This window comes from Danio rerio, chromosome 8 (assembly GCF_052040795.2).
Source record: "Danio rerio strain M-AB ecotype USA chromosome 8, GRCz13ab, whole genome shotgun sequence".
NCBI classification, from domain to species: domain Eukaryota; kingdom Metazoa; phylum Chordata; class Actinopteri; order Cypriniformes; family Danionidae; genus Danio; species Danio rerio.
In genome coordinates this window covers 1,935,001-1,950,000 of record NC_141028.1, presented here as the reverse complement: position 1 = coordinate 1,950,000, position 15,000 = coordinate 1,935,001, and the positions used below count along the sequence as shown (strand labels likewise).

Genomic DNA, 15,000 nt, shown 5'->3' with positions numbered 1-15,000 from the left:
AAAGGGCACCTAGGTTACCCCTTTTTTCAGATTTAATATAAGTCTTTTGCGTCTCTAGAATGTGTATATAAAGTTTCAGATCAAAATACCCATCAGATTTTTCATTATACCTTTTACAAGATGCTGTTTTATGCTGATTTCCAGCAGGGGGTGGTTTTGTCGTACTGTGCCTTTAAGCCGAGTCTTTCCCGCCCACTATTTCTACATGCCTCCTCCCTCAGCTGCGTCAGACAACAGACAGACTTAAAGGAAGGAGGTCTCACGTAGCGTTTGTGAGATACTACAGTAAGAACTAACCTTTACTAATCAGTATTGTGAAGTTGCATTAATGAGTCACACACAATATCGTTACAAACACACACACACAGAGATACACACACAGGCAGGCAGGCAGGCAGACAGACAGACAAAGCGCGCTTAGCTTAGTTAAGGCTAACCTCAAGTACTGTGTGGATATCTGTTATGCTAATGTACAAAATAAACCTGATTTAACTTCCACAAACCGGGATTGAAGCGTCTTCTTTTATAATTGTTCTGACACGCGGCTGTGCTGATGAAGTAAAGCTGAAGTAAAACGCTGTAATTAATTACACACATACTCTGTTTTAAAACACTTTAAACATGTGAAACTCACTCTTAATCACACTTGATGATGATTGCTGATCCTAGCGAACAGAACAGAGCTTTTACTCCCGGTTGCTTTGCGTATGTCTGCCTGGTCTTGTTGACATATACACGTGACTACCGGAACATGTTACTGCGCGCAGCTGTCAATCAATTCGGTAGGCGGGGGAATCGCACACCTACGTAATGTTGCGATCGATTTGAAAACAGCTCCAATTGGCCGACCCTTTTTTTGTAGTTAAATTGAAAAAAAAAGGACTGGGTGTGTTCATATCACCCCAGTATGACGGTCTATACACTATACCAACACACAGATCTGTCCAAACAGCTTGAAAAGTAGATTTTTTACCATAGGTGCCCTTTAAATAGTTTAACAACAAAAACCAGTAAATACCGCTGTTCCGCCTAGTCTCTCCTTATATTGTTTACAGTGCAACTCTATTCACTCTGAAAAAGCATGTCAGTTTGACTTGTACGCCGCCGGACAAGCACTAGTTGCTTTTAACACATGAGAGAGGGTTATTTGCGGTGCTCGTGTTTCAGGAGGCGTGGCTCTAGACGGCAGGGGAGGGACTGTGATTCAGAGATTTATGCTAAGCTGTTAGCCTTGTGAAAGATCACCTACTGCACCTTTAATGAACTAACTCTCAGTGTGTGTGTGTGTGTGTGTTTGTGTGTGTATGATGCAGTCAGACATGATGATGATGTGCTGAATCTCTCTCGACACACACACACACTGCTAATGAACAGCACACTATTGATCTGCAGCCAGTCTGATGCTCCGTCTGCATCAATATTAATCATTCACTGCGTTGAAATACAGCAACAAGTAGCACGAGTGCGCTTAATATGCTTGATTTATTGTCTGCGCTTTAATACATGTGTGTGTCTCAATTCAATACAAGGAATCAATGGTGCATTCTGGGAAATGAAGTGCTCTGATCCACTCTGAGCCATCTATTAAATAAGATTAAATATATGAACACATTTTGTGTGATATCAATATTTAACAAGTGTAATACAAGAATAATCTGTGTTATTTTAGTATCATTTAGATGCTGTCGTCGTTTTATTAACTACAGTTAATACTGTTCATTTAATTACAGTAACTATTAGTTAATTTTCTATCTTGTGTATAAATTTAGTTGTGTGTAGTATATAACCACGGTTTCGGCAATATTCATTCTTGCAGCTTCCCAATCAAAACATTGCGGGTGATAATCGCATCAAAACGCATTAAAAGGTAAGTGAATTATAACAGCGCAAACTTTTCTGTAACCGTAGTAGTGCTGCGAGGTTGTTTAATGCTATAAGGTGAAGTGCTGACTGACAGGTGCGTGATTAATTAACGCATTAATAAATAGTCCCAGCAAATCTATTAAATGCTGGAGACATACTCACTACATAAACGCACTACATCACAATTTAGTAGTGTTTATTTGAGACCGCACAAGAAGATCCGCGTTTGAGCAGCGTGTATTTGAGGGGGCGTGCAAGAAGTTTTTTTGTGCATGAACAGAGGAAATCGGCGCGCAAGACATTTGCATGCTCGTGTAACATAAATGCGATCTCGACTTGTAATACTGCGCTCATGACAATTGTCATTGAAATAACGCCACAGGTAGATCTGTGCAAAAAAAGGCCTGCCGCCACAGCTGGAAAATATCATAGAGGAAACACTGTATAGTATATAGTTATAAATAATTTTTCTATTTTTATAAATTATTAGTAAAATACAATTTAATAGTTTTTTTGTGTGGTTTTATTAGTTATTATTGCTATGTAGAATTTAAATATTATTTTTTAGTTTAAATAAATATACCTCAGTCCTTCGCTACTATTTATAAAATAATAAATATTTATGTATTCAACTGATTTTAAATTACTATTACCTAATATCCTTTACATATAACTATATATATATATGTGTGTGTGTGTGTGTGTGTGTGTGTGTGTGTCCATATATTATATGTATATACACTGTGCGTATGTGTGTATTATATATGTGTGTGTCTGTATATTACAGGGCTCGAAATTAACCTTTTTGCTTGGTAGCACCGGTGCTCCTAACTTTAAAAATGTAGGCGCATCAGCCAAAATTTAGTCACACCCACAAATTGTAAGCACCGTTACTACAAGTTTTATACAAACTTATTTATTGCATTTGAAATCAACACTAATCAAACTAACAAGCAATATATATATATATATATATATATATATATATATATATATATATGCAAGCGTGAGGAAAATATTTCTCAACGAAATCCCATTATCACAAGAAAAATTTATTTTTTTAACATAACTGCGTGACCAAAGCTCACTGCATGCACTGCTCGACATGAATGAATCTGTTAACAGTATAACTGTGCTGTTCTCACGGGTACTGTCTGATATTGCACTGATGCTTATATGGACATATACTGTACCCTATTATTTGCATACGTCAAGTTAATATCAATAACAGTCTTTTTATGAGTAGTGATATTAGTTTACTCAGTGTAAGCCTGTTTGCGATGGTGTACGTGGTGTTAAATTTGACATATAGCTGCCACTAGCATGGCGGACAGCATCTGGTGATTATATGAAGGATTAAACAGAAGCTCTTGTGCTAGATGTGGCAAACAGTTACCTGAAAACTCCATCCCACAGACTTTTCATAGCGGACTTGAAGCTAATGGAAGTCTTTTATCCACTCTTGGAAAAGTGTAGATGGTGGATTAACATTCAGCACATGATCACTAGTAAGATGTGTCATTATTTGTAACTAGATGGTTTCTAAAACTAAATCTGTCAGTGTTATCTTCATTCTCATCTTCAGCGCTTTACAGTTTTTTGCAGTAGTAGCTCTCCCTGTCATCCCAAGCTAGAAGGCATTGACTGAGTGATTGACAGCTGATATTTCAGCGCTAGAGCAGTGGTGGGCCAATAAGAAGAGCGCGAAGGCGGGGCAAGCATTACAGACTTGGCTTTGTTTACTGCAGCAAGTTGACATGACACCTGTTTTAAACCATTCCCGAGCGCTGCGATTCCCGTTTTAAGTGCAGAGATGTATTCTGCGTGAATGTCTCCTGAATCCGCGCATGTGCTGAACATTTTGCAGTAAAAACTGGTCGCACACAACAATTTTAAACACTCGCACAAATGCTCCCAAATATATTTTGAGGTCACATAGATAAAATTTCCGCGCATAAGACCAAAATGGTTGAAATTCCGAGCCCTGTAATATATGTATATACTGTACAGTATGTGTGCGTGCAACTTATGTATATACACTGTGTGTGTATGTGTGCATTGTATAAATGTGTGTGTGTGTATATATTATATGTATATACACTGTGTGTATGTGTGTGTGTGTGTCTAGTTTTTTTTAAAAATGACATAAGTATTAGATGTTTTATTTAATTTTATTATGTCTGAATCAGTTAGGGGCGGCATGATGGCAACACTATGGCCTCACAGCAACAAGGTCGCTGGTTCGAGCCTCGGCTGGCTCAGTAGGCATTTCTTTGTGGAGTTTGCATGTTCTCCCAGTGTTGGCGTGTGTTTCCTCCGGGTGCTCTGGTTTCCCCCACAGTCCAAACACATGAGCTATAGGGGAACTGATGAACTAAATTGGCCGTAGTATAAGTGTGTGTGTGTGTGTGTGTGTGTGTGTGTGTGTGTGTGTGTGTGTGTGTGTGTGCATGAGTGTTTTCCAGTACTGGGTTGCAGCTGTAAGGGCATATGCTGTGTAAAACATATGCTGGTTAAGTTGGCGGTTCATTCCGACCCCTGATAAATAAGGCCGAAGGATAATAAATGAATGAATGAGTTAGTAAAGACAGTATTAACAGTAGAGTCGGATCATCAGAGCTCTTATATGTCGTGTGTGTTTGGTCTGTTGGTGTAGTCATGTCTGCCGTTGTTTCTGCTGAGCAGCTCTTCTGGCTTTGCTCTTTGGCTTTGTTTTTTCCCTCTCAACCATTTTAGGCTATTTGCTCTTATTGGCTGATGTGATTGTGAATCATCCAATCAGGCGTGTGGTGTGTTAATCTTGTGTGTGTGTGTGTATATATTCTTGAGTTGTGCAATGATCTCTTCATATTTAATCTCCTCGTTTTTGTGCTCTGGAGTCATTGTGATGCATAAAATATCAAAGCAAGTGCTGATTACTGTAAAACAGATGCGCAAACACTGGAAACACACACTTCACATGCAGATTAACCTACAAACGTCTCTCATGTTTTCATAATAAAGTGAGAAGATGTTTTATTATGAAAACAATACCATCAACTGTTGTGTTGGTGTGTGTGTGTGTGTGTGTGTGTGTGTGTGTGTGTCAGTTTTATTTACAGTCTTGTGCTCCACTGTAAGCACAGATTTCTGACAGTGATGTAAAGCACAGATGTGTTTGAGTTCTGCTGTGTGTTGTATCTTCTGTTTAATGTCCGCCGCTCGCTCTCTTCTAGGAAATTTACTAGGAAATGTTTTCATCTGTTGCTGGATATTTGATTTACTTTTTTGTGGACTTTTTCACGCTTTTGTGGTGTCATTTTTATTACGATCATATTAGTACTATTTTATATTACACAGAAGTATAAATCAGCCTTCAGCCCTTCCCCTTGTGCATGCACACCATGGGGTAGGGGTGTCCTAATTCGACGCTGTCTTTAGTTTGAAGGTGTAGGGCTAAGGGGAAGGGGTGAATAGCCATTCGAACGAAGATTTATCAGGACCACATTTGAAACCAAGGGGTAAGAAAATTTCCCAGAATGCACCAGCCACAGCGGCAGTATTGCTGAACCCGGAAGTAAGGAGATCCACAAATTAGTATTTTTATCATTATTACGAATTTTTACAACAAACAAACACATGATTTAATATATTCATAACTGCGTTCGTGTTTTACCGTCATGCTTTAAAAATAAAAACGGAAAAAAAAAAAACAGCTAAATTTGGCGATCTATAATCCCTATTAATAACTCCTGTACAGCAGTCCCACAACATTCCAGCTAACTCTATCAAACCTCTTCAGCTGCTCCAGAACGCAGCAGCATGAGTGGTCTTTAATGAACCTAAAAGAGCACATGTCACTCCGCTGCTCATCCGTTTGCACTGGCTGCCAGTTGCTGCTCGCATCAAATTCAAAGCTCTGATGTTTGCCTACAAAGCGACTTCTGGCTTTGCTCCTTCTTATCTGCTCTCACTTCTGCAGATGTATGTGCCCTCCAGAAACTTGCGTTCTGTGAATGAACGTCGCCTCGTGATTCCATCCCAAAGAGGGAAGAAATCACTTTCCCCGAGCTCTCGCATTCAATCAGCCCAGTTGGTGGGATGAACTCCCTAACTGCATCAGAACAGCAGAGTCACTCGCTGTCTTCAAGAAATGACTAAAAACTCAACTATTTAGTCTCCACTTTCCTTACTAATCTGCAACTGCCTCTCTGGCTCCTCCACTAACTACCACACACACAAAAATAATTACTAATGTTTTGCTTCTTACAATTTCTTAACAGACCTGAAACTTCCCTACAGCACTTCTTCATTGTTGCTCTTATAGTTGTGTAAATTGCTTCCTTGTCCTCATTTGTGAGTCGCTTTGGATAAAAGCGTCTGCTAAATGACTAAATGTAAAACATTCTGACACTCGAATACCCTGTCAGTAATGTCTTATGGCTGTTTACAGTGTCTGCTATAATGTTAATGCTGTTTTTGGTGTGTTTACATTGATAATATGGCCACTGTAAATACACAGTACAGTTATGATCTTATTGCCACATTAGATCGTTACGATAACATAATATATGCCTTCAGTGATTTGCTGAAGATAAATACCAATAAAACACACAACTGGAATAACTACAGCAGTCTCCATCGTCTGATCTCACATGAAGCAGGAGATCGCGAGGACATATGATGAGGTGTGCAGAGGCTGTAGTGCTGTCCCAATTCTTAGGGGTACATTTTGAAGCCCTTCCCCTTCACCCTCGGTTGTAAGGGCCAAGGGGAAGGGGAAGCGGATGGGGTACAAAAATAGAATGGGGATTGGGCGTAAGTCTGCTGTAAGGCGAGCTCTGCTGTGATGTGAATTTCCCTTTGGGATTAATAAAGTCTAAACAGACAAATGTTTCTGAATACTGTAATGAAGATCTCTCTTTAGATCTGAATATCCCCTGACATCATGAATATTTCCCATCCGAAACAATCCACAGGCTTCCCAACACACAGCATTTAGCAGAGAGCTGATGAGGGATGATGACTGAAGCATCGCTGCGGCCTTTTACATCCGTCTAATGAAAGCCTAAAGCAGATTTATGAACTCTCCTAAACACTGCTGCAGACTCACATCATCTGCATGAACACACTCCAACATCTGAGGACACAAACCACACACCACTGACTGTGTGTGTGTGTGTGTGTGTGTGTGTGTGTGTGTGTGTGTGTGTGTGTGTGTGTGTGTGTAGCTCTATACCTGTAGATGAGGATGACAATGAAGAGGAGAAAGATGATGAGGTAACATAATGACGAAGAGCTGGAGAAGAGGAGGAAGAGAATGATGATGAAGAGGAATTTAAGGAGAGGAGGAGGAAGAGGAGAAAAGGAGAAGGGAAAAAGAGGAGGAAGAGGAGGAGAAGGTAGAGGATGAGGAAGAGGAAAAATAGGAGGAAAAAGGTGATGCGGAAGATGTGGATGGACGGGTAAAGAAGGAGGAGGAGGAGGAGGAGCAGGAAGAGAAGGAGAAGAAGATGAAGGAGAGGAGGAGAAAAAAAGATGAAGAAAAGAAAGGAGAAGAAGAGGAGGAATAATAAGGTAGAGGAGGGGGAGGAAGAAAAGGAGGAGAAAAAGAGGAAGAGGAGGAGTAATAATGAGAAGGAGAAGAAGAGGAGGAAGATGAGAAGGAGGAGAAGAGGAGGAAAATAAGGAGGAGAAGAGGAGGATAAGGAGGAGGAAGAGGGGGAGGAGGAAGATAAGGAGGAGAAGAGCAGGAGGATAGGGAGGAGGAAGATGAGAAGGAGGAAAAGAGGAGAAGAAGCAGGAGAAGAGGAGGAGGATAATGAGGAGGAAGAGGAGGAGGATAAGGAGGAGTAAGAGGAGGATGATAAGGAGGAGGAAGAGGAAGATGATAAGGAGGAAGAAGATGAGAAGGAGGAGAAGAGGAGGAAAATAAGGAGGAGAAGAGGAGGATAAGGAGGAGGAAGAGGGGGAGGAGGAAGATAAGGAGGAGAAGAGCAGGAGGATAGGGAGGAGGAAGATGAGAAGGAGGAAAAGAGGAGAAGAAGCAGGAGAAGAGGAGGAGGATAATGAGGAGGAAGAGGAGGAGGATAAGGAGGAGGAAGAGGAAGATGATAAGGAGGAAGAAGATGAGAAGGAGGAGAAGAGGAGTAGGATAAAGAGGAGGAAGAGGAAAAAAGGTGGAAGATGAGGAGGAGAAGAGGAGGAGGATTAAAAGGTGGAAGAGGATAAGGATAAGGAGGAGAAACAGGGGGAGGAGGAAGATGAGGAGGAGGAGAAGATGAGGAGGAGAAGAAGGAGGAAGAGGGGGAGGAGAAAGATGAGGAGGAGAAGAGGAGGAAGATAAAAAGGTGGAAGAGGAGGAGGATAAGGAGGAGGAACAGAGGGAGGAGGAAGATGAGGAGGAGAAGAGGAGGAGGAGGAGGAGAAGAGGAGGAGGAAAAGGAGGAGGAAGAGGTGAGGAGGAAGATGAGGAGGAGGAAAAGGAGGAGAAAGAGGGGGAGGAGGAAGATGAGGAGGAGAAGAAGGGGAGGAGAAGAGGGAGGAAGAGGAAGATGAGAAGGAGGAGAAGAGGAGGAGAAGGATGAAAAGGAGGAGGATAAGGAGGAGGAGGAAGGGAAGGCAGAAGAGGAGGAAGAAGTGGAAGTGGAGGAGGATGAGGAAGAAAAGAAGGGGAGGAGAAGGATGAAGACGAAGAGGAGGAGCAAAAAGGAAAGGAAGAGGAGTGGGATAAAGACAATGAGGAAGAGGAGGAAGAAGAGGAAGAACAAAGATGAGGAAAACAAGAGGAAAAGGAGGACAAGAAGAGTAAGAGGAGGAGCCAGTGGTGAAGAAAAAAAGGAGGATGAATAGAAAGACAATGAACAGGAAGATGAGGAGGAGGAGGAAGATGAGGAGGATGTTGAGGAGTAAGAAGAGGAAGAGGAACATGAGGATGGGAAGAGTATGATAAAGATGAGGATGTTGAAGAGCAGGTGAAGGACATGTCAACACACACACACACACACACACACACACACACACACACACACACACACACACACACACACACACACACACACACACACACACACACACACACACACACACACACACACAGAGTTTTGATTAGCTGTGAGTTCTGACAGCATTAATGAGACAGTGATATTCATGAGCACAGGCGGGACACACACATACACACACACACACACACAAACAAACACACACACTCAAATGATGATGATGATGATGATGATGATAATCAAGATCCTCCCGAGGAGAAGCACATCAGCAGTGCTCATTATTCACTGCACTCCCGTGTTAGCATCAGAAATGAGTTAGTACACACACACACAGACACACAGACACACACACACACACACAGTAGTCAGGAGGGGCATGTGCTGTGATGTCGTCTGTACACATGCTCTGATTGCCCATCAGCTGATCAACTATTGGCAGAACTGATCCTGAGTCTGCATGTGGATGATCAAACTGTTCACCTGAAGCGTCAGTCTGCCACCATAAACAATCAGTGCAGAGGAGACAACACGTCTGTGGAGAATCCTCACGGTAAATAAGCAGTTTAGTGTCCAGCATTATTGTGCATTCATAACTAAACTGATAAAGTCTGATGTGTCACACACACACACACACACACACACACACACACAAACTGCACTCAAACACAATAAATAAAACACGCGCTGTGATGGAGGATGCATGAGCGTGTGTGTGTGTGGAAATCAAACAGGCCTGTTTTACCAACATGTAAACAGCTCATTACACACAGGAGTGTGTGTTCAACAAGCTGAACGTGTCAAAAGTCTGAAAAACCAACATGGACTCAAACACACACACACACACAAAGCATTCAGCAAATGACACGTAAAGCTTCTAAATAAAAGCAGAGCAGCAGAATCACTGCCTCAACAGCCTCTGTCTGATATGCAGCATCAGGATCATCAGCAGGGCCAACACAATCTGCAGATATGTGTTTAAGAGTTTTGAAGAAATATATGAATAAAACTTGCAGAATTATTTTAGATGTATAATAATTCAAAACATAAACATTTCAAATTCTATATTTCTATTTAAGGTTTACAATGAAAATCTAATTAGATCCACTTATTTGGTAAACAAAGCAAGTCTCATACATGATATCTACTGATGAGTCTCCATTTCTGCTGACACATTCAGATGCTCGGCTCAGATTTTGGCCTCAACAACATGAAAGCATGGATCATCCTGCCTTGTATCAGTGGTTCAGGCTGGTGGTGGTGGTGTAATCAGGGCTCGAAATTAACTTTTTTACTTGGTAGCGCCGGTGCTCCCAACTTCAAATATTTAGGAGCACCAAAATAAATTTAGGAGCACCAAAAAAAATTCAGGAGCACCCACCAAAAATGAATGAGCACCGCTGCAAATTGCTTTTTAAGGGATTTATTGTATTTTAAAACAACATCAATAGGACTGACAAAAACCAGAAACAACTATTGAACTAATGCTGAGAAGACATTGATATTTGTGTGCAATAATTCCAAAATGAATGTCTAATAATTAGGCCATAGAATATTAATGATGATGAAAATGACAATAATAGTAACAATGAATTCCATTTCTCATTATGATACTGCCTTGAATGTGCATGAATGTAGGTTATCTGCTATACAAAGTCTGTTAGTTTGTGAAAAATAATTGTATAGTTTGCATCAAACAAAAATGAAGCATTGCAGTAAGAAATATTGATTTTGTACTGCTTTTTATATATGCATGTCAGTTTAATAAATAATATTTCTGCTACAAAACAAACAAAAGATTATAATAAATAATTCAATTCAATGATGAAAGCTGCAAAGCAGTCATCAGTAAATAAATAAAAAAATAAAATTAATATACACCTCAAACAAGAATAGACAAAAGAAAGAAAGTAAAGTCTCACTTCTATCACTCTTTAAAAGATTTGGTTTCAGTTTGTGTCAATTTAAAGGTTCAGTCTGAGATTATCTTCATTTCTCTGTGTTAGTGGAAAAGCTGGCGAGTCAGCCGACCCAATTTATGAGCAGGCAGAGCAGGATTCTTGCGGTGACATCCGGCGCAATATCGCTCTTTGTTATGAGCCGCAGTTTCAGTGTAAACTTAGTAAAGGCGAGCTTCTTTGGCGATGAAATGTACAGTATTAGATTTGACTTTTAGCGGACATTTGCGCTGAACACGCAGTGAATGCGACGCATGGACATTCGGGCGCCTTCTCCAAGAAGCGCGTACTCGATTGATCTCAGCTGGTGGATCATTATTCACCACGTGACGTGTCATGGTCGCTCTCATCTGCGCCTCAATTTTAGGTGGAGTTTGCAAACCTGTGTGCTTTAAGTTTTCACTCTTCAGCCGTTTGTATTTCCCGTGGTCATAAAAGCTCCTTCCCTGTCATCTGACAGCGGAAAGTCTTGAGTGTTTGACAGCTAATATGAACCAATATAGCGGCAGGGAAGAGCGATTCAGCACGTTTTTACAAAAAAATCAAAACAGGTCCCACTACAACCATCATCTGCAGTCGCACTAATGCTCCCATATATATTATGAGGTCGCATAGATTAATTTTCGGGCGCATATGCGACCAAAATGGTCGCAATTTCGAGTCCTGTGTAATGGTGTGGGGGAGATTTTCTTTGGGTCCATTAGTACCAATTGAGCATCAACGCCACAGCCTACCTGAGTATTGCTGCTGACCATGTCCATCCCTTTATGAGCACAGTGTCTCCATCTTCTGATGGCTACTTCCAGCAGGATAACGCAGCATGTCATAAAGCTCAATCATCTCAGACTGGTTTCCTGAACATGACGATGAGTTCACTGTACTCAAATGGCCTCCACAGTCACCAGAGCTCAATCCAATAGAGCAGCTTTGGAATGTGGTGGAGATTGGTATCATGGATGTGCAGCCGACAAATCTGCAGGAACTGTGTGATGCTATCATGACAATATGGAGCAAAATCTCTGAGGAATATTTCCAGTAGCTTGTTGAATCTCTGCCATGAAGGATTAAGGCAGTTCTGAAGTCAAAAGGGAGTCCAAACGGGACTAGTAAGGTGTACCTAATAAAGTGGCCAGTGAGTGTAGTTTCATTATTTATTCATTCATTTTCTTGTCGGCTTAGTCCCTTTATTAATCTGGGGTCACCACAGCGGAACGAACCGCCAACTTATCTAGCAAGTTTTTACGCAGCGGATGCCCTTCCAGCCGCAACCCATCTCTGGGAAACATCCACACACACATTCACACACTACGGACAATTTAGCCTACCCAATTCACCTGTACCGGATGTCTTTGGACTGTGGGGGAAACCGGAGCACTCGGAGGAAACCCACGCGATGGCAGGGAGAACATGCAAACTCCACACAGACACGCCAACTGAGCCGAGGTTCGAACCAGTGACCCAGCGACCTTCTTGCTGTGAGGCGACAGCACTACCTACTACGCAACTGCTTCGCCCAGTGAGTGTATAATATAATATAATATAATATAATATAATATAATATAATGTAATATAATATAATATAATAAGAGTCTATGTTATAATGGAATTGAATATACAATGTGTGTGTAAGAGTGCAGGAATTCCTGTGATGTGGATCTGCTGGTGTTGACGTGTCAGTCTGCAGGTTATAATGCGTCAGCTCATTAAAGCAGTGTTTGTGTGTGTGTGTGTGTGTGTGTGTGTGTGTGTGTGTGTGTGTGTGTGTGTGTGTGTGTGTTTCAGGGCGTCCTCTTTGACATGGACTTTATGAGACGCTGTGGATTGAGTCACGGTGACTTCAGTCAGACCCTCAGACCACCAGAACAGACGGAGAAACTCTGACCTACAGCTGCACTGTTTAAAATAGCCATAAATTAGATGTTTTCTGTATGTTGTGATACACGTTTTATTTATTTTTTCATTTTTCCTTTGTTTATTTCTGTTTTTGAATGTCATTACGGGATCTTGATCTTTCTTCCAACAATTTTCACCCTTGAAATGTTGTTAAAACTGTCTTTTCTGCACTTGTGTAGTAGTCTGCAGTGCTATATTGTCTGTGTTGGTGTGGAATATTACACTACAGAAATCTTGTAATAAACTGCAGCACATTTTCTGTTGTTTTACAGACTTATTTCTCTGGACATTATTACTAAAATCTCAATAAGGCTCTATGTTAAACTGTAGAAAAGTTTCAGATCAGCATCCCATAATGCAATTCACAACCGTAAAGGCATTTATGGCATTTAAACTGCTTAATAAATAAAAATCATTTGATTCAGTGATTCAACTCATTAATCTGATTCATTAAAACCAATTCATTTAAAGTGCTTTCGTTAATTAATTGCCTGGTCTAGTGTATAGAGTATTACTATTTTCTCTAAAGATTAAATAAATGATAAATAATTAAGACTTTAAATATTAAAGCATTTTTAGAGATTTAATTTGTGATTAAATAAAAATCATTTGATTCAGTGATTCAACTCATTTGTGTGATTCACTTCAAGACCAATTCGTTTAAGTTGCATATTTTAAAATTAATTGCCTGGTTTATAGTGTATATTGCATTATCAAGTTTTTTGTAATAGTTATTTAGGTCATAAATAATTACTGCTTTAAACATTAAGGCATTTATGGAGATTAATTGCTTGTGTTAAATAAAAATTATTTGATTCTGTGATTCAACTCATTTATCTGATTCACTTAACCAATTCATTTACCATGCATCTGTTAATTAACTGCCTGATCCATAGTGTATACTGCATTTTTAGGTTCTTTGTAAAGATTAAATAGATAATGAATAATTAAGGCTTTAAATATTAAGGTATTTTTGGTGATTCAATAAAAATAATTTGATTCAGTGATTCAACTCATTTTTCTGATTCATTTAAAACCAATTCATTTACTGTGCATCCGTTAATGAATTGCCCAGTAATGCTTCATAGTGTGTACTGCATTAGGAAGCTCTTTGTAAAGATAAAATAAATGTAAAATAATTAAGGCTTTAAATCTTATGTCATAATTGTGGCTTTAAATATACCAAACACTCATGCTGATTAAATTGCTCTCTTTATTTCTCCACCATTAGGAACTATTCATTACAGTATTAAAACACACACACACACACACACACACACACACACACACACACACACACACACACACACACACACACACACACACACACACACACACACACACACACACACACACACAGAATCTGATGGTCTGAAAACACTGTTACTGTAGAAGCGTGACGAGGCCTGTGACCAATTCAATTCAACATGCTAGTAAAAAAAAAACGATGCCTGCAATATGATTCAATCAGCAGCGCAGTGTGACGAAACCTGTCCTGATTACACAACGACTACTGGATTCAACTAAATACCCAACTAACACAACGACCAGCACAAACAGCTGTGCTCAACCTTAACAGTTGCATAAAGTGCTTTGAAATGTGCAGATTTATTCAATGTTCAAGCGAAGCATGAAAAAAAGGGCGAGGCAGAGAGTAGCCCCTCCCCTTTTTTTAAAAACAGCCAATAGCATTTACTTTTTATTTTACAGCTCTGCCAGTGAAAAGGGTTGAGCTCAAGCACATCGACATGCAGCAGCCTGTTCACTGCAGAGGAGATTACAGCTGCTGGAGGCTTGCTGAAGAACTACTGAGAGATTTCAGCTGCTGTCTGGGCTTTCACTGCTGAACTACACCTCCCATTCTTTATGTGTTCAATACTTTTATCCTGCATCATTTCATTTTATTACACAGAACACTAGTAAAGTTATTTGTTTACCTTTGCATATATGGATTTCTTTGGTTGTTACCAACATCTGGTGAAGATTTCAAGTCAATGGCACCTTTAGAAATATGTCTTCTGAGAAAAATGGTGACGTGTTCAATACTTATATCCCCCACTGTAAGTGGTTGTTGAATAGAGTAGACATTTTAGTCACCTTAATAGTGTGCATGAATGAAGCACTGTTTAAGAGAGTAGAGCTTTTGGATTTACAACACGTCAATACATCCACTTCTAAACTACATCATGAACGGAAGTGACTTTAACTGGGAGAAGAACAGAGTAAACATTCTAGTCACCTTAATAGTGTGCATGAATGGAGCACAGTGTAAGAAATGAGAGCTGCTGGATTTACAACACGTCAACACA

The 15,000-nt window shown here is 40.2% G+C and overlaps 1 protein-coding gene across 2 annotated transcripts in view; it reads right to left on the bottom strand.

Moving 5' to 3' along the window:
* fbxl17 (F-box and leucine-rich repeat protein 17) overlaps window positions 1–15,000 on the bottom strand; it is a 379,419-nt gene that overhangs the window by 205,734 nt on the left and 158,685 nt on the right. The gene's annotated exons all lie outside the window — the stretch shown is intronic.